The 26,813-nt window shown below is 45.6% G+C and overlaps 1 long non-coding RNA gene across 1 annotated transcript in view; it reads right to left on the bottom strand.

Moving 5' to 3' along the window:
- Positions 1-15,931: 15,931 nt before the first annotated feature.
- The window catches only part of LOC148535135 (uncharacterized), a 29,776-nt gene continuing 18,894 nt past the window's right edge, over positions 15,932-26,813 (bottom strand). Inside the window, exon 3 of the long non-coding RNA XR_015876460.1 lies at positions 15,932-16,298. This is a non-coding gene — a long non-coding RNA (uncharacterized LOC148535135). The remainder of the gene's footprint in view (positions 16,299-26,813) is intronic.

The following is a 26,813-nucleotide window of genomic DNA, read 5'->3' as shown; positions in this document are numbered from 1 at the left end:
CCTATGAACAACAGCAGCACAGCACAACACAGCCAGCCCCTATGGACTTTGGAGGAGTGGACACAGCCCCTATGGACAACAGCAGCACAGCACAACACAGCCAGCCCCTATGGACTTTGGAGGAGTGGACACAGCCCCTATGGACAACAGCAGCACAGCACAGCACAACACTACACTGCACTACACTACACTACACAGCCCAGCCAGCCCTAACTCCCACCCTCCCTCTTCACTGTCCACAGCCGAGTGAGAAAATGGCGCCGACGCGGGTACCTTATATAGGATCCAAAACCCGCGAGACCTGGAAGGCGGGATGATGACGTTTTGCCTCGATTTCAGATCCGAGTCAGGCGGGAAAAGTCGAGCCTGACTCGGATCGGCCTCGGATCGGGGGGGGCTCGGGGGGCTTCGGATTTCAGAAATCCGAACCCGCTCACCCCTAATAAAAATAAGAATATTATTGTATATATTATAAAAACGAGAGTCATTTTTGGATTCATTATCTTAATAAGTGCGAATAAATTCTTATTCTATTATAGGTGATCTACCGTCCCTGAGGCCGACAAAGCGGCACGCACGGAATATGTTCAGACAACATTTATCCACCCTGCTTATTATTTAGTGTCTGGTTGTGCTTGGGAAACAGAGATAGAGGGATAACTTCAAAGTGGCATGGAGCTGACATAGGAAATCTTAGTCTACTGGGGTCATGTCTCTCCAGCGCAACGGGCCAATGTGATTGTGGGATATGTGTGCTCTTGCAATCATTTGACTGTGCCATAATTTCTTAGCCAATGCATAGGTGGGAGCCTACGTTGCAGTAATGGATCATTAGTCTCTGCACTAGAGCAGCTCACTCCAGTGTCAGATTTGGGCCAGAAGGGCCCATGCTTAAGGGGTGTGGCCAGTCACCAGAGGAGGTGTGGCCAGTCACCACAGAGGGGCATGGCCAACCATTAGAGAGGACATTTAATAAATCTTGAATAGAGTTAAAGTACCAACCAGTCAGCTGCTGTCATTTTACAGGCTAAGCTAGCAAAATGACAGAAATGCGGGGTATACACTTAAACGACTTATCACCCGTCCCACCGGGCTGATCAATCTACTCATTTGGCAAGGGTTTGCGCAAATGATACTGTGCATACACACTTACCAATCGGCAGCACGATATGTCTGGCCAGAAGAACCAGTTTAAATGACATTTTCACTGGTTCCTGTGGCCAGCATATGGGTCCGTCGTTTGTACAAGCAAGCAGGTGGGAATTTCATAGACACAACCCAAGCACCCAAGTGCATCCATGGTCTTGCTCCACTAAAGCTGGGTACACACTGACAGATAGATAACCCGTTCCAGGAAATAGGCGTTATGTCTGTTGTACGTTGGCGGGTGTGTACAGACGATATGTCTGCGAACAACGTTGTTCAGACATAGTGCATCTTTCCTGCGACACAGGCTGTGTGTACAGGCGACACACTGACTGCCCGTACACTGTGGGGAAGGGGGAGGGGGGTGGTCATTAGGGTTAGGCACTAGGTCGAGGGTTAGAGCTAAGGATAGGGACAGAGGGCCTGATTCAGAGCCGGACGCTATTTGCGGACGATTGTTCTGAAAAAGGGGCCGGATATTTAAATTGAGCGCTCGCTCTTTGCGGTCTGTTGATGCCTCTATGTCTGAACGAGCGAACGACACATGCGCTCGCTATTTTGTAAAGACGCCCCCTGGATGCTCGCATCATACGTCATCTCCGCTATTTATTAGATTAATCGAGTACATTGAAAGGCGTATGAACTGCTCGCTATTCTTGTGGTAACATTTTCCTACCACAATCATGCGAGCAGTTCAGGCTAAAAGACACCCAAGTGACGTGGGCAATGACGCTGCTTTGTTAATTATGCACATCCTTAAAACGCCCGTTTTGACCGTTTGGCACGCCTGCGTTCGGATCTCCACTCCCCGTTTTCAAGCACCTTCCCCTGTTACCACCCACAAACGCCTCATCCTGTCACTCAAATTAGCAGGCATTCGCTATTTTGCGAGCACACGATTTCCGACCGCACTTACTGCTTGGCGCATGCGCATTACAACCCAAACGCATGCGCAGATGTGCGAACATCGCTCAGAACGAACTAGCGGCCGCTTACGAGCGGCTCTGAATCAGGCCCAGAATACTTACCGGAACGGCGCTTCTCAGACTCCTGCGCCAGAACTACATGTCACATGAACACCGGGACTCGGAAGAAGACGCTTGTACCGCTGCATTATCAGGTAACTGACACCTGGGCCACCAAGGATGCTAGGTCATCATTCTATCATGTCGACATGTCCTCTGTGTAGAAATGAATAATGACGACATTCTGAGCATGTCGACATTTTGACCTTCTCATGATGACCTGATGCATATTGACATGATAAATGTTGACCTATATATCACACCCAATGGTGTCAGATGGAATAGCGTGTTAGACAGAAATGTACTGCTGTCTGCCAGAGGGGATCTGGGGGTAATTCTTCTAGTTATCTTTACAGTAGAGCAATCCCTGGGGAGCGCCAGGATAAAAAAACTCTTAGGGGTAAATCCTATTAGGTGCGAATTGAGAGTAGCGAGTTTGTTTCTTGTAACTCTCACACTTCGCAGCGAAGCGCGCTCCCGAGAATTCTCCAATCCAATTAAAAATGCCTGTTCGCACTACTCGCAGCGGAGGGGTGCGAATTGACTGCCAAATGAGATTTGCGAGAAATGCATGAAAATGTAGGGAGACCATCCTGGACCCCCCCCCCAAAAAATAGATAATTTTGTTAGCAGGACTGTAGAGAAGGCTGCTTGTGGGCATTAGGAATGTACTGTAGGCTTTTAAATGGTATTAAATGGCTGATTTGTGTTTTGTTTTTTTTTAAATGCAAGAAAATTATAAAAAAAAACCTTTTTCCGCTTAATCTCAAACAAATTAAATGCAAAAAAAGTAGGAAAAAGAGTGATTTTAGGCTACTTTGAGGGCACCTTGGAAAATAAAAAATTTTAATTCTAAGAAAAAAAAATTATATATTTTTCAATTAACAAATTATTGTAATTATGTGTGGGGTGCCTAAACTAACAAAAAAGTAGATTTTGGGGTAATTTGAGGGATTTTTTTTTTTACCCCAAAAAATGACATGTAATTATCGAATGAAGCTAATTGGAAACTTCCAAATGCCTATTTAGTTATTAGGGGGGGTGTCCAAGGGGTTCAGCACAGTATCCCGACATTTTAACCTTAATATAAAGATTTTCTTTTCCATCTCTCTCACCCTCAGGGAGGTGCGAGTGGAAAGTTGCGAATTCAGTCTGACTAATTCAGTGCGAGTTGCTAATTGGATTGCAAAACGAGTTCGCTATGCGAATTCGAAGTGAAAATACCACCTCATACCTCGCAATTCGCACCTAATAGGATTAACCCCTTAAACCAGTGCTATATTAAATGCTGTACCATGGCAGAAGAGGAAACGGAGGACACTAATTAATAGAAAAAAAAACAAAATCCAACATAGAAACTGCTGATATGTTCACTTCAACTTGGCAAGTTCCTGCAACAAAAAATAAAACAGCATTTGCCCCTCTCTTACATCACAACGAGGTTTGTCCAGGTGTAAATGTGTAACCTGTGGGTGGATTACTCCTTACTCTGAATGAGGCCTGTACCGGTGTCCAGAGACTATGGCAAGGGATACATCTAACCTGCAATGTTATGGTGCATACACACGGTCAGATTTTTCCTTCAGATCTGAACGATAACGATTTAAAAATCGTTCAGTCGTTCATATCTGAAGGAAAATCTGACATATCTGACATGCCTGAACGATGGACGATGAACGATGTGCGTTCCCGTTTGTCAGATAACGATATCTGACTTCTGATGTGTTTGCAGTCAGACTTGGACGATTCCATTCATTTTAATGCAGTCAAAAATCGTTCAATCGTTCAAATCGTTCAAAATTTTGGTAAAATCGTTCAAATCGTTCAGTCGTTCATCTGACAAATCTGACCGTGTGTATGCTCCATTACTGTGCAGTTGTCCAACGTTGAAAAATAGGGACATTAGCAGGGACACTACCTTAAAACCTGGGCTGCCCCTAGAAACTAGGGACATTTGGCAATGCATTATAGATTTTAACTGTAACAAAGGACCTTGCTGTCCTGTCCTTGGAGTTGGCTCCTCTCAGGTATAGTAAACCTAACGATTTATAAATGGCCTTTTGTTCGGTACTTCTCCCATCAATACTGGAGGTAACACTGTTCTACACAGTACGGTACATAATGGTGCATTGTATAGACAAAGAAAATAGAAGGTAACAGCCACAAGCGACTAATAAATGCAGCTCTGTCTGCCTGATCTTCATTTGAAACTAAGTGTACCAGCGGTCTGTAGTCATCAGTGCCATGCACCTCGCACCCAGGATACGGGCTACAGGATGGGGTGTCTATATGGAAGATCAGACCTGGATGACCCAGCATGCTGTGACAAGGTGGGTGCAGTATATGAAGGGCAGGGAAATTTGTATACAGGATATCTCTATGTAAATGTCAGACAGCATTTAGATCAGGCAAGGACCATTTTATTTTGTTCAGTCTGATACTTGGTTTCTGTAAAACCACTAATTGTGGCCGCCTTTAGCCCAGAAACGATCATTTTCCCTGTTGCAGATCTCCTGGGGGTGGAATACTTTGAAAATGTCATTCGATATGGAGAAATGCCTGGATAATTTGAGAGGATTCCGGAAACATGGATGGTAGCCGTAGCAAATGTCTGAGGCAGAGTTAGGCAACTTGTGGCAGTCCAGCTGTTGTGGAACTACAAGTCCCAACATGTATCTGGTAGATCTGCCACAGATGGACAAACTTGCACTCTTACCAGGTGATAAGCTGGCGCCCTGTCTAAAAGTGGCAGAATGTTTTTAGCATATAACGACCAATTGGTTTATCTCCTCCATCCTTGTCACTAATTCAGGATTTACCCCCGGGGCAGATGTGTGCTCACCACATCCTTACTTAAGTCCCTTTCTTTACTGTCTGCTGGGAGGTGTGTTTTCAGACCTCTACTTCTCACACTACTTTGTAAAATACTATTTCCTAGGTTTACCCCACAGTCTCCTCTTGTCGGTCTGACAGACTGGCCACTTTAATCAGAAGTTCAACTTGTTTTTGAAAAATACTTTCCTGCCGAATGTTGCTGAACCCCCTAAAATAGCTTCACACCCCCCCTTGTGGTAAATGCGGTGGTTTTGACTGTGATTGACCAGGAGGAAACTGAAAGTGTGTGTAATGGTGCGTACACACGTTCAGATGAACGATTGAACAATTTTTACCAACGATTTGAACGATTTTACAAACGATTGAACAATTTCAGACAGTATTAAAATGAATGGAATCGACCAAATCTGACTGCAAACCAATCAGATATCGTTATCTGACCATCGGGAACGCGCATCGTTCATCGTTACAGGCTCACATGTCAGATTTTCTGTCAGATATGAACGATTGAATGATTTTTAAAATCGTTATCGTTCAAATCTGACAGAAAATCTGACCGTGTGTATGCACCATAACACCACAACCTGTCAAACTACAGAGGGCCATCTGCAGTACAGCTCCATTAGGAAATTCGGCAAGGTTCGGGATGGCCAATGGGGCTGGCGGAAAATTCCCACACCCTACAATTGTGATGTGTGTGTGTGTACGTGCGCATGCTCTCTCTTCGGCAGTCTGTCCCAATTATGTTCCATAAGAACCAGAGAGGGTCCATTGAATGGATCTGCCTGTCCATGGTCACTGTTAGGTGAACGCACCTTCTAAAAATAGGGATCAGCTGATCACTTTGAGAAGCACTGATGTATTTATTTATTAGCATTTCCTTATAGAGCACCAGATTATTCCGTTGCGGTTTACAATTGATGTAATATTTTTGCTGCTTTTAACAACAGCCGATGCACTGCTTATTGCATTACCGTATCATTGTGTTTCTTATGTGTTTACTAGATATCATTGTGTTTCTTATGTGTTTACTAGATATCATTGTGTTTCTTATGTGTTTACTAGACATCATTGTGTTTCTTATGTGTTTACTAGACATCATTGTGTTTCCTATGTGTTTGCTAAGTATGTATGCCATACGCCACTGTTATAGCATCTACCTCTGTATCACCCCCAAAGTTTGAATAGATGATTCCACTCTCTTCTCTTATACAACATTGCAGTATTGTATTCGCATTATACCGACGGTTACTTTTCTTATTTTAATGGAATAACTTTTTGACACTTTAATTTAATAGCATTAAAGCTTAATATTAATGTTGCCCAATATATGAAGAATATAGCTATTATGGTCATCACTGCTTGAGCACAGATGCAGCGTGTAATAAATTACCTTTGATAGAAGTTTGCCTGAGAACAGGTGAAAGATTGTCTCATATGTCATAGGAGCTTTCAGTGCTTGTGTTGTTCTCAGGACTTGGACGTACAGAGGAGGAATCTATTATCTGGGTTACTTTACTCCCAGGGTTTTCCATATATGTTATAATTTGTAGCACTAGGTGCAAAAAAAAACCAGTAGTTCATATATGGGGGCATACAGTATGTATCAAAGCTTGATGTGAGATAAAATTGTGAGATATATATCACCAACCAATCAGCTCCTATCATTTTTTAAACACAGCCTGCAAAATGTAAGTTAGATGCTGATTGGTTGGTCATATATATCTCACAATTTTATCTCACATCAAGCTTTGATACATATGCCCATTAGGGCCTGATTCTGTGTGCCTATACGGTGTAAATGTGTAATGTATCAGAATTATAACCATTGTCTGACCACTAATATATTAGTCATAATATAGTTACATAACCTAGTGTAGGGTAAAAGTGAAATTTTATTGAAATCACGGTGTAGGAGAGTAAAGTTAAAGTCCTGTCATGCTGCCGTGTTTTGCCGATGATGGATGAGAAAAAGCCGTCATTAATACCCCTTTTACACCGAACTAAAAATCCTGGGTTGATGCGCATCAAACCGGGATTTTAAGCTGTGTAAATGGATCCACCCTGGTCCAGGGACCTGGGGATCCACCTTGGGTACTTTGCAGGGTTGGCCACGGGTCGTTCCCGTGGCAACTTGCAGTGTAAATGGTGCGATCCTGGTCACGATGACCAGGATCGTGGCGCATGCCGCCCGATTGGCCGGCTTCAGTGGCAATTGGAGATGACATCATCTCCAAGCGTCCATTGCAACGCCGGAAGAGCCGGGTCACTGCAGATCCGGCTCTGGTGTGAACGCTGCCGACTCAGGAATATCCTTGGTCAGCGCCGGTGGATCCGTATTGGAACTCTGGCCCTGATTCAGACCCACTCGCGAGCGGCTGTCCGCTCGCAAGTGGGTCGATGTTCTGCACTGAGCATGCGCACGACGGAGGGAGCTCCGTCGTGCGCATGCGCCAGACGCGACGAGCGAAGGAAAGTCCTTCGCTCGTTGTGTCTGATCAAAGGGGGCGTGCTGTCGATGTTGATTGACAGCACGCCCCCTTTGGTGGGCGTGCCGGGGCCGTGCCTCCCTGACGGGGGCGTTCCCACGGGAACGCCTCCCGTCAGAAGCCGGCCCACTGACATCACTAGTGATATCAGTGGGAGTGATTTTGGCTCTGATAGAGCCAAAATCACTCCGGAGCTTGCGGTTGAAAACCTCAACCGCAGGCTCCGGCTCGCAGTTTCGATGGTCGCGATGGTCACGACCATTGCGGCCATCAAACTGCACGCTGGTATAGGCTGTGGGTGGTGACCCACAGCTATACGAGCGTCCAGGAGGACGCTCCATTTTTATGGAGGGCGGCCCTCATTCAGAGCGTGCGCTCTGCTCAGAGCGTACGGCTCTGAATGAGGGCCTCTGTTCCAACCCCCAGGGTCAGACCCGGTAACTCTGGTATAAAAGAGGTATAAGAGAGGACCTTGTGGTATCACTGACAAGTTTGGAGCTAATCATTTGATCCTATTGATGTGCCAATTGCAAAGTAAAAGGATTATACACATTGGAGGCTGCGGGAATTGTCTGAATTGTATTGCCCATGTGTCGCCTCTGATTTTGTCCTACAGTATGTTGTGAGATGCAGAAAACAATTTATTGCCGCATTGTACATAAAATAAGCCTCTAATCTCCAAGAGAAAGTGTTCATATGTGTATTTTATTCTTTACAGAAAATCTATGTAATTTCATAGCAACTGTGTAATAAGTTTATGCTGTATTTATTTATTTATTTATTTATTATCTTGCATGAACCTTTTACCATTATGTATAGGTCACATTAATAATTTGAAGGCTATATACAAGTAACCTACCCCTTAATACAGCCAGTACATGCAATAATAATAAAAATAATAATAATAGCAGTTAGAACAGCAGGTTCTAAGGGCTACATTTATCAAAAGTCGATTTTAATCGATTTTTATTGGTTTTAAATCGATCAAATTCTACCAAAATCATTCAATATCAATGTTGTGTTTCTGGGGCGAAATCACACATATAATAATACTTAAAAAATTGTCTGTTAGTTAATGTGTGATTTAGCCCCAGAAACACAACATCGATGATAATCGTTGTTTTTTTTTAATCGATTTTAAGTCGATTAAAATCGAGCTTTAGTAAATATACCCCTAAGTATGGATTTATGTAGTCTCTTGTCTTGAATTGCATTAAACAATTCAGCCAGAACTCAGCCATATTATCACTAAATCATGGCAGCTAATCACGGTCTTAGCTCTAGTTAATTATACAGGTGCCAGTGCACCGCCCATGTAAGATGACATGGCAGCTTTCTAACCACCAAGACTGCCAAGAGGTCAACCATAGTCCTGCAAATGATGAACTTGTTTGTCTGCATTTTAATTTTGGCAAAATGTTTTTTTTCTTTTGTACTGGATAACATACATGATGCAAGCACAGTTTAAGGGGGAATTTTTTTCCCTTCCTCTAGCAGGTCCATGGTCAGCCACTTGATCCCAGCACTGCTATCCACATGGCAGCGGCAGCAGCAGGGCAGGGGGGAGGGGCATGCAGCGCCAGTGGGGGGGGGGACTGCGGCAGAGCCCTGGAATGCCCCTAGGCATTCCAGTCGCCCCTAGACATTTGCTTATTATGATCGCACATCAAGGCATTAGTACGCCCACTATGTCTTAGCGTGCGATTGTGATGTGTAACTAGATGCCCACTAGCCTGTCTTAATTCGCCCACTAATTCACGTCATCTCCAGGAAGTGTATGCAACCCTCGGTAACATCGAGTACCATCGGATGCATACGCAGCACTTGTGGCTGACCATACCCTACCGCAAGCACTGCGAGCGCTTCAGTGTGTAAAACAACCAAGTGATGTGTACTATTACGCTGCGTCTTAATTATGCATGCCTCTGTAACGGCGTTGAGACGCTCAGGCACGCCTTCGTTCGCACCACCACTCCCTCGTTTCCAGCGACCAACCCCTGTCATCACCCACAAACGGCTTCTCCTGTCACTCATTCTAGCGAGGTGGCTATGCTCAGAGAGCGAGCCCTTTGTGATCGCATGGACTGGTTCGTGTACGCGCACTGCGATGTGTACGCATGCGCAGATTGCAAACATCGTCAGGCTGCGTGCGAACGCATCCTAGCAAGCGGGTCTGAATCGGGCCCAGAGGTCAGTGGAGTCTCTCTTGGGGGTGGAGACTTTTCCTCAGTGACCAGCAGTGCAGGGAGAGTCTCTGGGGGCAGCCTGGCATCTCTGGGAGTGCTGGGGAAGCCCCTAGAGTGATGAAACCGGTAGTGTGCCGCAAGGTCATATCCCTTTTTTTCCTGTTGGGGGCCAATGTGTTTTATTTTTTTTCCTATGGGGGATAATGTATGTGAGAGGGTTAGAATGCATCTATCCCTCCATGCCCCATTTCGATACTATCCCTAATGTTTATTTTTATTTCCCTTTAATTTGCCCCCACATGCTGGACACGCCCCCTCCCTGGCACACTTGGGGTGAGGGAAGGGCGCAATAGCACACATGTGTTCTAGGCACCATGGCTACACGATACACCTCTGGGTCACCAGAAATCTCTCTAAACTGTATAGAGGTCTGTAGAATGCTCTCTGCATTGTATAAAGATCACTAAAATGCTCTCTGTATTGTATGGTGGTGACTAAGATGCTCTCTGTATTGCACTAGAATAGTCTGCATTGAATACTAATCTGATGGGGCTGGTAGGTGTTGTATTTGATTATAGCTCTTTGACATCACAAAGTTTCACATATATCAATGTCTATATAAAATCACATCCACATTATACAAACGATGACCAGCACAGGTTTCCTCACTTATCACACTCCAGGAAGAGCATGGACCACTTGCTTGTACTTGCCTACTAGTCCAAAAGGGAATGGGTATATAATGCTGGCTGTCGTGATGCCTCCTGCCAGAATACCAACAGCGGCATCCCGATGGTAGGTATCCCAACAGGGGTCGGGTAGGTATACTTACCCTCCCCCCTTCCCCCCTAACCCTCCCTTCCTGTAGCCTAACTCTAACCCTCCCCACCCCGCACCCTAACCCTCCCTGTTTGTGCCTAAACTTAACCCTCCTCTCTTTGTGCCTAAACCTAACCACCCCCCCATAGTGCCTAAACCTAACCCTCTCCGGTTAGTGCCTAACCCTTACCAGCCCCCAGTGGTGCCTAACCCTAACCTCCCCCCCAAAACTTAACCACGCTACGCTCCCTAAACGTAACCCCATCCCATGGCTAACGCTAAAGGTGTCTCGGACTTACCTCGTTCAGGCTGGCGCCCTTCGGCATTCCGGCTTCGGAATTAAGATAGACATCGGTATTTCGACGCCTGTCTTAAGTCCCTTGTCGGGCTTCCCCTGTCGGGATTGTGTCATAACTACATCCCCCTCCAAAAGTTGCCGTCCCTCCATTGTTGGGAATGCAGCTTATTTTACTGTAATAAAAAAAACATTTGCCAGTGGAAAATATGGAATATCTTATTAAAATGGCGACTGATTGGGAGATGGATTTCAGGCAGGAAGCAGTTATGTGATTTCTACATGACACACAGCACAATAAGGAAATATGAAGCCCTCGCTCTGGTTGGTTTTGTATATGTTGTGACAATGTACCTCCCACCATGACACATGGTATGCATAACTATAGGCTCCATTCCAGGACATTAGGTCCATATTAATTTAGCATCTTGCCTCTCTTATAAGTAAAAAAACAGTTTACCATCTCTTTGTGCTGTGACATATGAGGAACATGGTGTAATCCACAGTTATCCACTTCCTGCCTTGGTGGGGACACTGGACATAACACTCTTCCTCCTCACATGGGGAATTACATTATAGTGCAATGGAGTAAACTTTAAGTTTGCACAAAATTCAGAATTTTATGTTTCCGAAAACTCGAGCATCAACTAAAATGTCTGTTACTTATTTCCCTTAGGGCCTGATTCAAGGTGCACGCAATTCCAACGCAATGCCGATGTTCCCATATTTGAGCAATTATTTGCCACTGCGCATGTGCGTACAGTTCTGAAAACCCCCCACGGCGCATACGTTACAGAGTGGTCAGGAGAGACGATATCAGAAATTGGGGGGCAAAGTGATGTGTGTTCCTGGGTGGCGACTGGGAGGTGACCTGAACCGAAAGCCGAAAAATATGTCTTATATACGTGTTATGGGAGTGTTGCGGCGCTTTAGTGATAGCGGCTGCGTTCTCGGATGCAGAGCCGCGGAGCCCATGTTCAGACTGAGAAACTCCACCTGCCATAGGGGTGGTGACTGTGTCGATGATGAACGCGATGTTGGTGTGATATGTGTCAACGCCGGTGTTACAGCAGGTAGAGACGCAGAAAGTGGGCGGGGAAAGCTGATGCTATCATTTGCATATTATGGCAGCCTCGACTCTAGCCAGGAGCGCCGGGGAGGGAGTACTGGGGGGCCCAACAAGCTGTGGAGGAGGAGAAATGTTCCCCTCCGCAGCGCGCGTGCTGCAGAGGGGGTCAATCCTCCTTATCCACAGCTCGCCAGCCCCTGAGGAGCTGTCTTCTTTTACTTCTTCTATATTTCATTGTTTTGTTTTTTTCTCTGAAGGGGCATAGCCGCACCTCCTGTACTGTGGCCACGCCTCCTTTCTCTCCAAGGCCCGTCTTTGTGTCTGCGGCTCTGACTCCGCAGCAGCGTCCACCTCTAAATCAGGCCCTTAATGTGTATCGGCCAGTTTGAGCCAGAAATTGGTCAGATATTGCTGCTCTTGTAGGTATGGAGTTGCATGCCGCGACCTGCAGGCAGACATCCGCAGCCTGGCCTTGAGAGACACAGTGCCAATGTCAGTCTCATGTGGTGCCGGTCGCGAGCCAATCAGAGCTCGCAGACCGGCAGCCAATCAGCAGCGGCTGCTAGTCCATAAGCTCCAATTGGTTTGTGACCGCAGCCACATTCGGATGACGGCAGTGCTGACGGTTCCCCGGCTCACCCACCGCGCAGCCCTGGCATGTAAAATAAGGGAGCTGGCTTATTGGGAGACGTAATTTTAATGTGAAAGTCCGTTTTTAATAGTTTTTACTGCACCTCCCAATCCGGCGTGTTACATCTGTCAGTTCTTGGGGGGAAAGGGGGGCTACTGTCACCTGGAGGCATTACTGTGGCATAATATGTAAGGGGCATTACTGTGTGGCATAATGTGTAAGGGGCATTACTGTGTGGCCTAATGTGTAAGGGACATAACTGTGTGGTATAATGTGTAAGGGGCATTACTGTGGCATCATATATGTATGGACCTTACTTTGGCTTAATATATAAGGGGCATTACTGTGGCTTAATGTGCTGTAAGGGGCATTACTGTGTGGCATAATGTGTAAGGGGCATTACTGTGGCATAATGTGTAAGGGGCATTACTGTGGCATCATATATGTAAGGGGCCTTACTGTGGCTTAATGTGCTGTAAGGGCCATTACTGTGTGGCATGATGTGTTATAAGGGGCATTACTGTGGCATAATGTGTTATAAGGGGCATTACTGTGTGGCATAATGTGTTGTAAGAGCATTACTATGTTACAAAACCACACATCCTTTTCGTTGCCTTTGTTTTTTTTTTGTTAGGGGGGGCGTGCCAAATTATGGCCTTGCCCTGGGTGACAAAAAATCCTAGTTTCGGCCCTGGTCACTAGCCCTGGCAGCATGAATTCTAGGACATCCCCTGTAGCCTGAGGGCTACTCATATGTGCTACTGCATCTATGGACGCAGTCACTGACTGATACACACCCATGTCTACCCCCCTCGTATCTTCTAGGAACGCCCACTAAAATTCACTCTCCGTGAGTCCAAATTCATTCTGCTCATCCGAGCGCTAACCATCGGGACGCATACGCAGTGTGAATCAGATGCGTGCACAGACTGAAAACGATGGCCACCGGGTCCACCTCTGAATATGGCCCTTAATCGGCACAATTGATTCTATTAGAGAAGAAAACGTATGCTTGTAACATTGTTTTATAGGTCACTACCTTATATTAAAAAGCATTAATTTATAACACAAAATCCTATTGATAGTGCCCCTATAATTTTGTATTTGCCAGTATTTTTTTATGTTTGTAAGAGAGCAGAGATGAACACACAGTGATCAATTCACTAGAGATGAACATACTGGATCAGTGAAATTTGGAACTATAACAAAAATAAAATAATAATAATATAAAATAAGAATAATTATATTAATTATTATTATTACTGATTCATGAGACAAAAATAAATGTCATCTTTTATCATGATATAAAGTTCTATAATTCAGGAATAATACAAACTGCATGGGATCTTCTTCTCTCTGTGAGAATTCTGGTGGTTATTCTATGAAGTGGAGAAACTTGTCCTTAGATTAACAAATATTCTGTCTCTACTCCTCTCCATTTTAGGAACACAAACACCAAATTGAATTTAACTTAATAAATGTGAGCACTGTTTTAAATCTCACAAAAACAGCACCTCGTTTTTAAAATGTTTCAAAACTCCGCCCAAATTTAAAAATAAATAAATAAATAAAAAATGGATGGAACAATGGAAAAGTGCATTTTCCTATGATTGATACTGAATTGATTCACAGGGCTATATTTACTAAAGTGAGAGTTTTTAGAGGTGGAGATGTTGCCAATAGCAACCAATCAGCTTCTACTTGATATTTAACTAGCACCTTCTAGAAGATAATAGCTAGAATCTGATTGGTTGCTATGGACAACACCTCAACTTCTAAACACTCTCACTTTAGTAAATTTACCCCTCATTGTCCATTTTGCTGCTTCGATATTATGTTTTTAAGCAAGAACTAAGATGGTCACCTTCTTTGCCGCTCTAATGTGAACTGTTTAGCAGAACGACGACGTTGTCACAATAATGGCAGCACCTGGTTCTATTGTAATTAATCATGAAAAGGAGGAGTGTATAAAGTCTTGCAATATTCCGTATAACTGATACTGTAAATGTCTGACAAATTCCCCTGCACACAGTTATGTAGATTACAAAAACTTTAAAATGTAAAAACATATTTATTTATTTTTTACCAGAAGAGAGCGCTTAAAACAAATATTAGAAGTCTAATGGGCCTCTTCATTATCAGGGGCCAGATGGCGCGGCGGTGAATACAAAATTACTGGAGCAATTCGGTATTTCTCCAAAAAGCAGCTGTCCCCGAGAGCTGCTACAGAAATATCAGTTATACTTACTAGTGCGGCGGACTGCGCATTCATTACCTGAGTTCACATATGTGCACGGCCACTCGGCTCTTTGCATCCCCGAAAGGAGAGGGGTCTCCAAGAATCCATGCCAACTGAAGATAGCCTTGATTTCCACAAGGAAACTCCAAAAATAGTTAATTTTTTGAAGTTTGCTGAATACTAGGCGGTGCTATTTGGTCCTTATTAATGGATGGACCCATTACAGAAAACCTCACATTTCTGTGTGTGTAATGGGTCCATAATGGATGATGAATAGCCCCCCAAGGGAGAGATGTATCAAACTTTTGAAGAGAGAAGTTGCCCACAGCAACCAATCAAGTTCTAACTGTCATTTCATAGACTGTGCTAGCTATTAGCTGATTGGTTGCTATTGACAACTTCTTCACTTAATCTCTCCGGAAGGTTTGATACATCTCCTAAAAGTGGGCGAATCTCCTGGATAACTGCACACTGGGCCTGTGCCATGGACGCAAGGAGCCCACAGATTGAGCCTTCCGTTGACGCATCTCTCTTTTTTTTGACAAATGGGTGATTCTTGGCGGCGTCTGAGCGGTTACCATGCGGGCACATGGAACATATCTGCATATCCGTCTTGCGGGAGGTGTCATGGTAGTGTCGTGGGGCGTGACGGATGACTTCCGTGCTCGTTTGGAGCGCGCGGACAGGGATGGGAATCCTGTTTCTAATCTTTTGTACCCAGCATGGTTTGGGCGTAAGTCCTGATACTAATGGTGACGACTGTAGATGGAAAATCAGTGGGGGTGCCGGCCATCCGCATAAGACTGACGGATAAACGCAAAGATGAGAGGATAATGGCAATACCATAAGGTAATAAGCAGACTGCATGGAAATGCAGATGTGTATGAATGAGAATCAGGCCCCATATTATTATCAAGGGGTAGATGTACTAAGTCTTGAAAAGAGATAAAAAGAAGATAAATACATTTCCAACCAATCAGCTCCTAACTGTCTTTTTTTCAAACACAGCCTGTAAAGTGACAGTTAGGGGCTGATTGGTTGGTACTTTATTTCTCTCTTTATCTCTTTTCAAGGCTTAGTACATCTCCAACCAAATGCGTTGTGAGTTTTACAACACAAAAAAAGTATAACATTAGACTTTAATCTTTAGAAAATCCAAGTTTAATGACATTCTTTGCTTTTCAAATCACTGGACACGATATAATGGTGAAATCCTCAGCGATTAGGCTAAATCTTCTCCATACGGTACTTGAAAAACACAGCGGATCGCTCACCTGCTTTACAGGGAACAAGTCCAAGAGGCCAATACTCCCAGGGGCCTGAGAGACGCAAACAGCAGCCAACTTCCAAAGACTCAGTCAGAAATCTCCATTCTCAGTGCAGAAATATCCCATAGAGGATGCAAGAGAACAGCTGCTCCCAATGTATGACAGAAATGACTCCTCCCCTTTCCATCAGGAAACGCGTTTATAGTATATAGTAACGCGCAACTGGGATACTTCCGGCTGAGGAGATAAACCACACGCTGGAGAATGACCATCCCTGGAACCATCAGAAAACGTACCTAAGAATAAACAGCATGATATATTGTGTAGTGCAGTATTCCATATTTTACGGTATATAGTTTCAGTGTACAAGCAAAATGGACAGAATCTCAGTATGGGAAAACATGAGTAATAATTCAAGTGAATAATGAGACGTTGGGGCTCATGCTTCCCTGGATGCACATGCATAAAAAAATAGTCACACATATAAACAGCCTTTTTACGACCTTATGCTGAGTTCTGCACCTGTTGCCGGGGTTACTTAACTCATACTCAAAATGGCTATATTCAGTGGGCGGTAATCGCTAAGATCAGCCGGTGAAACGACTATCCTGAACAATTATCGTTTAGCATATGGACATGAGCAATAGTTGGACATAGGGCCTGATTCAGACCCGCTCGTGAGGTCATAACGCTCGCAAGTGGATTGATGGTCGTGCAGTGCGCACGCGCGGTGTGTGAGCGCCCCGGAGCGAGTGAGAAATCACTTGCTCCGGGGCTCGCTACAAGACAGGACTGCTGTCGATATTGATCGACAGCTAGCCCCGTTTTGTAGGCGGGTCAGGGAGGGTGGTGGCTGCACAAACGGAGGTGTTCCCGAAGGAACGCCTGCCGTTTGTGGGCGGCCCTACTGACATCACACTTGATGTCAGTAGTGAACTTCCTGCTCTATTAGAGCAGGAAATTCACTGTGGCTTGCGGTGGATGAGACCCTACCACAAGGGTCTCGTCGCAAGCCCGGTGGTCGCGATAATCGCGACCATCGCCAGGCTGTCCGCACAAGCTGTGGGTGGTCACCCACAGCTATGTGAGCGGCCTGGAGGCAGATTTTTTCATAATAGCGAGCGCCTTGGAATCAGGACCATAGTCTGAACACGGCTTAAAAACGGTTTAGATCATTTGGGTTTGATTTAATCAGACCTGTCCGATCCTCTTGACCGATGTTCAGCCGTTTGAACTCTGTAAATGGAGATCACTCCCATATGTTTCTCCGCCCTTTTCTCTGTCCGCCAGGTCGTCTGCGCTAATTGTATAGTGTATGGCCGACATTACACCCAGATACACTTGCAGCTAACAAGGTCATAAGCACATGAAAAGATTGTTTTCATATGTTTTGATAGAGAAAATAAATGCATTTGTTAATAACTTTTATTTTGTATTTAAGAAATAAATCGTATGTGTATGCACATAGGCGCTGTTACGACTCAGACGCACAGTTGGGCGATGACTGGGAGGTGGCTAAGCAGACACTACATCTTATCGGCGTGTTATGAGAGTGTCGCGGGCGAGTCGCTGAACTGCTTGCCTGCACACATCTGAAACTGCCACAGGGCTGGTGCGAATTTCAATGGTGCGACCAATGGTTGCATCCAAAGATGCACCAGGCGGTATTACAGTGTGTATGGATGCTGAAAGTGGGCGTGTCAGTCCTTGCACGCATATACGCACAGGCGTACACCAGGGACGGACTGTGTTGCGGTATTTGCGTAAAGTCGCAGACGGACGATCACCAAAAGACACAGCCACATCCGCGACCACCTCTGAGACCCATAATCACAAAAAAAATAAGGCCACAACACTATAGGCACGAGCAATAAAGAAAACTTCAGATGTCAATCCGCGATCAGCCAATCAGATGCGGCTGGCTAGGGCTGGCGACCGTTTTTCGTTTTATATTTTTTAAGAACATTACTCTAAGTTTAACATTCTGTACTGACAGCTGCATAGCCCAATATTGTCCACATTGCACATAGGCCATTGTGAGCCTTAAGCTGGTTACACACTGTACGATACATCCTACGATATATCATTCCAAGATGGATTGGAACAGTGTGTACGCCCAATTGCGTGTGCACAATAGTTCATTACATCGCCCCATGTGTTTTACTGCACAGAAGATGGGATGATGCGGTGAACGACGCAATGCTGCGACATGTCGCATGTAAAGACCCGTCACGTCGTTGTACACAGAATCATGCAGTGTGTACTGTGCACTCAATGTATCACTACATCGCATGAAACCATTGGCTGGGTCACACATCATATAGTGTGTATTTAGCTTCACTCTATGGGGCCCATGGCAACTCTTTTTTGTGCATAGCCCATTATCAGCCACCATACACACTATCAGAGGCTAAGGGGCAGATGTACTAAGTTCTGGAAAGTGACAAATTTGAGAGTGATAAACTACCAACCAATCAGTTCCTAACTCAGTGGCATCACAAAGAGGTGCGGGGGGTGCGGTCCGCACCTGGGTGTCACCCGCCAAGGGGTGACACCAAGGTACAGACTCGCCCTCACTGTAGCATTAAGTGCAGCACTCGCCTCCTGTCACTGAGGGAGCCGGCCGACACTCCAAACAGAGACCTCCTACACCCCCCCTTCCATCCCAAGTAATAGGCACGGAAGTTCGGGTCATGTGGCCACGCCCCTTCTTGTGTAGCCACGCCCCTTATTATGTGGCCTTGCCCCCTTTCAGCTCATATCATCCCTCACCGCACCGGGTGACACCGCGGGGAGTGACGCCACTGTCCTAACTGTCATTTTTCAAAAACAGCCTTGTAACATGACAGTTAGGAGCTGAGTGGTTGGTAGTTTATCATTCTCCAATTTATCACTTTCCAGAGCTTAGTACATCTCCCTTTGAACCTACTCTCCCCACAGCTTTTATATCCATATTACTGTTTGCCCTCATATATGAAATTAACCCCCCCACAATTTGGAAAAAAATCTGTCTTTAAAGTCCTACTTGTGTTTACGTTCTAAAGGCCAATCTAGTTAGGGTCATATTCAAATTTCAGGAGTAAAATTTGGAAATTCATTTATATATTTCCAGTTTTAAGATTCCTTCTCTGTCATTGACTACAGCAGTGCTAAAAGTCACACCATATAATTTCCTCTTTTGTGACTTTACATGTTATAGTGTATATCTGAATGTATAAAGTATGTAATGTATGTTTTGTGTTATTTGAAAATGTAACCATACATAGGCTGGCTATGGCGTTGCATGAGGCAGGACATTTGTGTTAAGTTAGTGCCTTTAGTGTTAAAGAACTTGCTGGGGAATATTCAGCAGTGCATGGGAGTATACTTGTTTAATTATAATTTTTTTTTTTTTTTTAAATATCTGACCATCCCTAGTTTGGTATAAAAGATAGTCCATAACTGTATGTGCTGTCTATGTCACGTTATATGGGAAGCGACCACGCATTTTATTGGTAATACTGACTCTCCCAGAGATAAGAGTACCACTATTTTGCTCAGTGGGAAGAGTATATATAAAGACCTAACTAAATATTGGTGACACTTTCCCTTTAAGATGTATAAATATTTCTTCTATTTTATTTTACACCGGATTCATGCGAGGAAGACCAAAATTCGGTGATGTACTCAGCGAAATGCGTCCTACCCACAAGCATTTGCATATTTAAACAAATAGTTTGGGGAACCATAAACAATTTCTTAGTTTGTACATTTTGTGGATTTCTGTGTGTTTTAAGAGTTATCCAACAAAATCTGGAAAGAAAACATACCAAATAGAATTTTCTTTTTAATTGCTTGCAGATTTCTATAATTATGGGTTCAGCTGTAATTGAAATCAAATGCTTTCAACATTTCGAGAAGGGGCTATTTTTTTATTTCTGTATTTTTACTATGGACACTTATATTGTACTTTAATAGAGGCCTCTGTATTTTATTCAGCTTTTATTCAGAATGATTAATACAGAAAGCCAGCCTTCAACATGGAAACGGCGAAGTTTGTGTGTTTGGTTATTTGTTTTTGGAAATACGTACATCTTTTAAGGTTTTTGAATTCATTCTTGATGTTAGAAAAGAGGTAACATTTACTGCAATCAAATTCAAATTTTACAGTAAATTGTTTAAGTGGATTAAAGGTGTTCTGTATTTTGATGTGCAAATGTGTGTGTATAATATATATATATATATATATATATATATATATAACCAGAGGGCACTAGTAACTGGAAATCTTTTCAATTATGTAGAACATTGTGCCCATATTTGAAAAAAAAAATTATTTGAGTGTGGAAATGATATTGTTCCAGTGTTTTTATTTAATCCTTGAGCTACCAAGGGTATCCAATATGATGAATGCGATGTCCGAAAGTTTCTGGAATTATACCCTTTCACCAGGGCCAGACTAACAATGGGACGAATGGAGCTACAGCTCCAGGCCTCCACATAAAAATAGGCCCATTGTCATGACAACATGATGTTGACTGGCCATCTGCTCTCCACACAGTCGGCCATAAATCATAAGTATAAAAATTGTATTTCTATTTACCTCACAAAATTAAGCATTTTTTTTCTTTTACATATTTAGGAAGACATTGGGTCTGAGAGTATAGAGGTGTACATGCCCACATGGCACTGGCCACACCCACACAGCACTGGTCACACCTCCTCTCTTCTAATAATAGGCCCTTGGTAATTTTCAGCTCCAGGCCCATGTGGCCCTCAATCCGGCCCTGCCTCTCACCATAAAATCACCCGAATAGAAAGGCCCAATTGGCCCCTTGTTAGTAAATATCAGAATATCAGCACCCTGCAGCCAGTAAAGTGCAGCTCGTAGTGTCTACTGGATACAACTTTGTATACAGCTGCACAGAGCGTCTTCTAGACACTTCATACACTGCCGCACCCCCTATGTGCAACATCATGATGAGCAAAGAGGGAGGGGCCAACACAGGGCGCATTCAAGCCCTGTTACGGCACTGACATCAACCCCTATATAACTGTAGGCCCTGGAAATGCAAGGTGAATTTCAATAATTACTTAGAGTATAGTATGCATCAGGCCTTATAACACACACCTTTCCCACTGAACCCTATATATATATAATTGAAGTTGTAAAACTTACTTTAAAAAAATAAATAAATAAAAAATCCCAATCTGATTTTCATTCAGCTGAAACATAATAAAGTACCCTTATGTATACATCTATTTATAAAGCCGGCCAAACAACCAGAGGTGATGTTGGGCACCTGGCCTGATAAAACCTCCTATATGACCCCACATGACCACAGTGCCTGATAATAATGGTCCAATTAAAGTTGGTTGGGTCGATACTGGGCATGTTAGTAAGGGATGCGGTCAATATCCCGACACCTTTCACAATCCCGAATGTAAGTAGCGGGGTTTGGGGGAGGGTTAGGGTTTAGGGTTAGGCACTAGGGGGAGGGTTAGATCTGGGTCCTGGGGATGGAGGGGTAGAGTAGGAGAAGGGTTAGGATACCTACCGACAGATTTTAGTATCCTAACCCTACCGGGATGCCGGCATTGGGATTTTGACCGCAGGCATCCCGTACTTAACCCGCTAGTAAATGCGGATGGTCAGAAGGTGCTAAGAATTCAGCAGGTGGAATCCTGAGGATCATGTTGGATGTAGATCTGACAGAAAACATTTGAGATTTCAGCTAAATGACAAAATGGAATCCTGGTTTTAACGCATCAGTAACGTAGAAATTTTCGCCCTGTGGTCAGTAGTGTTGGCTGTAAAACATTGAGGTCCCGGCCCACGCTAACAATAATGCCCCTAATCGTGTCTTGTATGACCACATGGCTCTGTCATGTGAAATCTGGGCCTGATTCAGAGCCGCTCGTAAGCGGCCGCTCGTTCCCTCCGAGCGTTGCTCGCACATCTGCGCATGCAAAGAGGCGTCGACAGACCGCAAAGAGCGAGCGCTCAATTTAAATAGCCGGCCCCTTTTTCTGAACGAGCGAGCGCAAATAGCGTCTATGTGTGGTCTCCTGAGATACTATCTCAGGTATCACTGCAGAGAAATTCTTCCTTGTGTCCCAAGCACTGATGATAGGTTGTAATTTAGATTTTACAGTGTAATTGTGTCTGGGACAAGCTCAAACCCACAGATGTCTTTAAACGGCTGTAGATTTCATACACAACACCCACTAGCAGAGGAAAATAATTGTTAAATAATTAATCTCAACACTCACAATAAAATATAGAAAGAGGGAGTCATTCAGACCCGCTCGAGAGCACAGGACGCTCGCAAGTGGGTCGATGTTCCCCCTAGCGCATGCGCACGACGGAGGGAGCTCCGTCATGCGCATGCGCGAGACCCGGCGAGCGACGGGCTCTCCATCGCTCCAGGTCTCGCACCAAAGGGGGCGTGCTGTCGATGTTGATTGACAGCACGCCCCCTTTGGTGGGCGTGCCGGGGGCGTGCCTGCCAGACGGAGGCGTTCCCATGGGAACGCCTACCATCTGAAGCCGGCCCCACTGACATCACTAGTGATGTCAGTGGGAGTGATTTTGGCTCTGATAGAGCCAAAATCACTCCAGGGCTTGCGGCAGCGAGACGCAGGGTCTCCGTCGCAAGCCCGATGGTCGCGATGGTCAAGACCATCGCGACCATCATCATGGACGCTCGCATATGCTGTGGGTGGTCACCCACAGCTATGCGAGCGGCCAGGAGGCCGCTCCATTTTCATGGAGGAGGGTCCTGATTCAGAGCTAGCGCTCAGGCCCAGAGTCCACTGCTTTCACCCAGTAATTCTCATCCAGGCGTACGTGCCACTCAGAATCGCTCCAAGTTACCTATGCAGCCTGTAATGCATTCGCAGTTTGGTAACAGTCATGAGTTCCGTCCGCATTTGTGGCTGCAGTGCGAGAGCAGAAACTGGGAATGTGAGTATAAATGAGTGAGGGGCGAGAGATGTGGGTCTTGGGTACTGTGGAGGGGTTGAATTGGGAAATAGATTCAGACTAGGGAAGAGAAGTATGTTGGTTCAGTTTTGTTAATGGTGTGATAAGAACGTTTTGCAAGGAAGAGAAGTCTAGCTGCTGTGCCCAAAGAGATTGCAAATTAGGATTTTACAGGAAAACATGACCACTAGGTGACACTGGTCCTGAATTAGGGGTGGACGCAGTGTCCATTGTCTGTGCAGTGTAGTGATGTTTTGCTACTGTGCATGCGTAAAAAGTGTAGAAAACCCTAACTGCGCACACGTGAACCGATGTATGCGATGGCATACGCATTTACAGTAGACATCGCAGTGACTGGAGATGGCGTCAGCCATCCATTTGCGTTTCAGGGTAGAGACTGGGAGGTGACCTGAAGTGATCGCAAAAAGAGAATGTGTCATGGGTGGGAGTGTCATGGGCGTGTTATGGGAGTGTCATGGGCGTGTTATGGGCATGTCATGGGCATGTAATGGGAGTGTCATGGGCGTGTTATGGGGGTGTTATGGGAGTGTCATGGGCGTGTTATGGGAGTGTCATGGGTGTGTTATGGGAGTGTCATGGGTGTGTTATGGGAGTGTCATGGGGATGTTATGAGAGTGTCATGGGCGTGTTATGGGCATGTCATGGGCATGTAATGGAAGTGCCATGGGCAAGTTATGGGAGTGTCATGGGCCTGTTATGAGAGTGTCATGGGCGTGTTATGGGAGAGGCATGGGTGTGTTATGGGAGTGTCATGGGTGTGTTATGGGAGTGTCATGAGAGGCATTGGTGTATTATGGGAGTGGCATTGGTGTGTTATGGGAGTGTCACGGGCGTGTTATGGGAGTTTCACGGGCGTGTTATGGGAGTGTCATGGGTGTGTTATGGGAGTTTCATGGGCGTGTTATGGGAGTGTCATGGGTGTGTCATGGGCGTGTTATGGGAGTGTCATGGGAGTGTCATGGGTGTGTTATGGGAGTGTTATGGGCGTGTTATGGGAGTGTCATGGGTGTATTATGGGAGTGTCATGGGCGTGTTATGGGAGTGTCATGGGTGTGTTATGGGAGTGTCATGGGCGTGTTATGGGAGTTTCATGGGCGTGTTATGGGAGTGTCATGGGCGTGTTATGGGAGTGCCATGGGCGTGTTATGGGAGTGTCATGGGTGTGTTATGGGAGTGTCATGGGTGTGTTATGGAGTGTCATGGGTGTGTTATGGGAGTGTCATGGGCGTGTTATGGGAGTGTCATGGGTGTGTTATGGGAGTGTCATGGGTGTGTTATGGGAGTGTCTCTTTAGCAGCACTGCAGCCACAGTGGCCTTATATTGAGAAAGTTACGAAGAAGACTCTGAGCCAGGCAGGGACTGCTCGGGAGTCATTGTTGTGACTGATGGTGCATCGATGGTGGAGAGATCGGATCCACAAGAGCAGTTGAGCATTGCTCGCATATACAAAGTGGGCATTTCAGGGTTAGCTCCAGTGGCGGCTCCAGAGGTGGGGCTGCAGTACAGTCCAAAATTCAAATAGGGGAGTCACACCAACTGCCAGTGAGACCCGACCTGCGATGTTTGGCAGCGTCTGGAAGGGCAGTTGGTGCATCCCCACCTCTGGAGCCGACACTGGTTAGCTCAGTCCGCCACTGGGACGTACATTAAGAGGAATGCTCAAGCCGACATTAGCATATTGTCGCACTTGCGAAATCGCAGCCGCACATGAACTGCGTGCACCTCTGAATCACCACCACTGTTCCGTTGAAGGTCTATGGATTAGTCATTTGTAATCAATGCTAATGTGACGTCACAACAACAAATAACATGACCCTGTAGATCGATCTAGCACTGCTGTAATACTGATTACAATTTCATTTGGTGACTCGCTGCGCCTCTCAGTACGGAGCTTGACTATGGGAGCATTTGCCATCTTCAGATGGCGTTTTCTCCCCCATCCCCGGTCCTTTTGCCGGATGCCGGGGATTTGTGCGCGTGCCTGGAGCCCAGTTCACGCAGGCACACTAGCACTGCTGAGTCAGACTCGGCAGTGCTAACGTTTACGAAGGACGTCGCGGAAACAGCTGGTTTTAAACATTGCTCCGGTGAATTTGTATCCGCCGCTGTTAATCGCAGCGAGATGGATACTTAATTATCATGGGCCATATACTGTTTGTATGATCCCCCTAACAACGTGGTTTTTCCATTCAAGTGGATCTGATGAATGGATCATAAAAAAGATAAGTGCAATCACCATTTGTTGTTTATTTTTAGTTCATTGTAGTTAATACTGAGTAAAGATCCCCACGTATTTTCAACGATTACTGTACCTCCTTACTGAAGGCAGGGCTGTTCATGTTAGCGGTCTGACCTGACCCCATACTGCTGCCCCACCACCAAAAAATGTCTCCCCTGCTCAAAACCTCACTCCTGTACTGCATACTTACCTACTCTCCTGGAAGTTGCAGGAGACTCACAAATTTTTGGGTAGCCCCCCCACACTCCTTTAAGAGTTTCCGGATCTCCTGCATCTCACCCACTTCCCAGCGAAGTGGGTGGACAGAATGGGGAGATAATTGCCGAGAATCATGGCTCCATATGGAGGCCACGGGCCCCCTCCTCGCTTTCCCGTAAGTCGCTGCAATTTGCCATGATGGGGAAAGGTTCTAATGACATAGGAGCCCGGCCCGCCCCCAGCTTCACTGGCCAGCTATGTCTCCTCTCTAGGATTCTCCCGGAGAGGAGATTAAAAAAGTCGGCAAGAGTGCTGTACGGCTCCTATGTTCACTGAGGTGGGAGGTGCATTATTAGGACCTAGCTATCACTTGACGTTTCCCCCTGTAGTGACGGCAGGGCCGTATGGCCTTCTGGCAAATGCCAGAAGGGCCGATTGCCTGATGGGCCGGTCTGGTCTTAAAGCCTGGCTGAGCAGCTCCGCAGTGCTCGGCTCAGCCGGGATATTGAGAAATGGGGGCGTGCCACAACGTCAGGCTCCTGTGACTTACGGCATTCCCCCGTGAACGTTACCACGCTCACATGTGATGAGGCCGCACCCCTTTTTGTGAGCGCACAGTGGGGACTGCTAGGGCTGATATACAGCCCCTGTCCGTCCCTGAGTGACGGTGTGAGTAGAGCAATGGCGGTAGATATTTAGGGGGGGGGGGAGATTCTGTTTTTAAAATGTGTGCAGAAGTGGTTTAGCAGGGTAATGTACACACCAGCAGAATTGTGTTTGACCCATTCACAAGTCCAGTGGCCTAACCAGTAGTGTAGTTTACTGATAAGTGAAGGTACAGCTGTACTCGCGGTCACACTGGTTGAGGCATGCAGCAGAGCGGGGTTGGGACAGCTCACCAGCCGGTGACTGTCTACTGGACGCGAATATTAGTGCAGGATGCTGGAACAGCATTATCGCGGGTCAAAGCAGCGGGTCTCTTGGAGCTAAGGGTGGAGACGTCCGTCTCCCACTATGTCAGTCTAAACAGAGTAGAAAGATGGCGCCGCTCATGCGCATTAGTTACTCTGGCGGCCATCTTAGTAAGGGAATAAAGCATCATCCCTGGAGGAGCCATATTGGAGAATGCACAGTAACGCTCTCCCATTCTCACAGATTAATCCTAGGCAAGCGAACTCTCCTGAAGGCAGTGTGCGCTGATTTATGTATGTACTCACTTTTTCCTCATACCCCATGGAGTTGTGCACAGGGGTGTATTTATAATAATCCAGAGGGGTACCGCACACCCTGCACCCATATTATCTAAAACACACCTGTCCGTGGTCCCGCGTCGGGTGTCAGCGCTGCAGAGAACACCGGAAACTGGCCGCGGCGGCCATTTTTCCGGC

Source organism: Taudactylus pleione, unplaced genomic scaffold (assembly GCF_031769625.1).
Source record: "Taudactylus pleione unplaced genomic scaffold, aTauple2 ptg000061l, whole genome shotgun sequence".
NCBI classification, from domain to species: Eukaryota; Metazoa; Chordata; class Amphibia; order Anura; family Myobatrachidae; genus Taudactylus; species Taudactylus pleione.
This window is presented reverse-complemented; position numbering and strand designations above follow the sequence as displayed.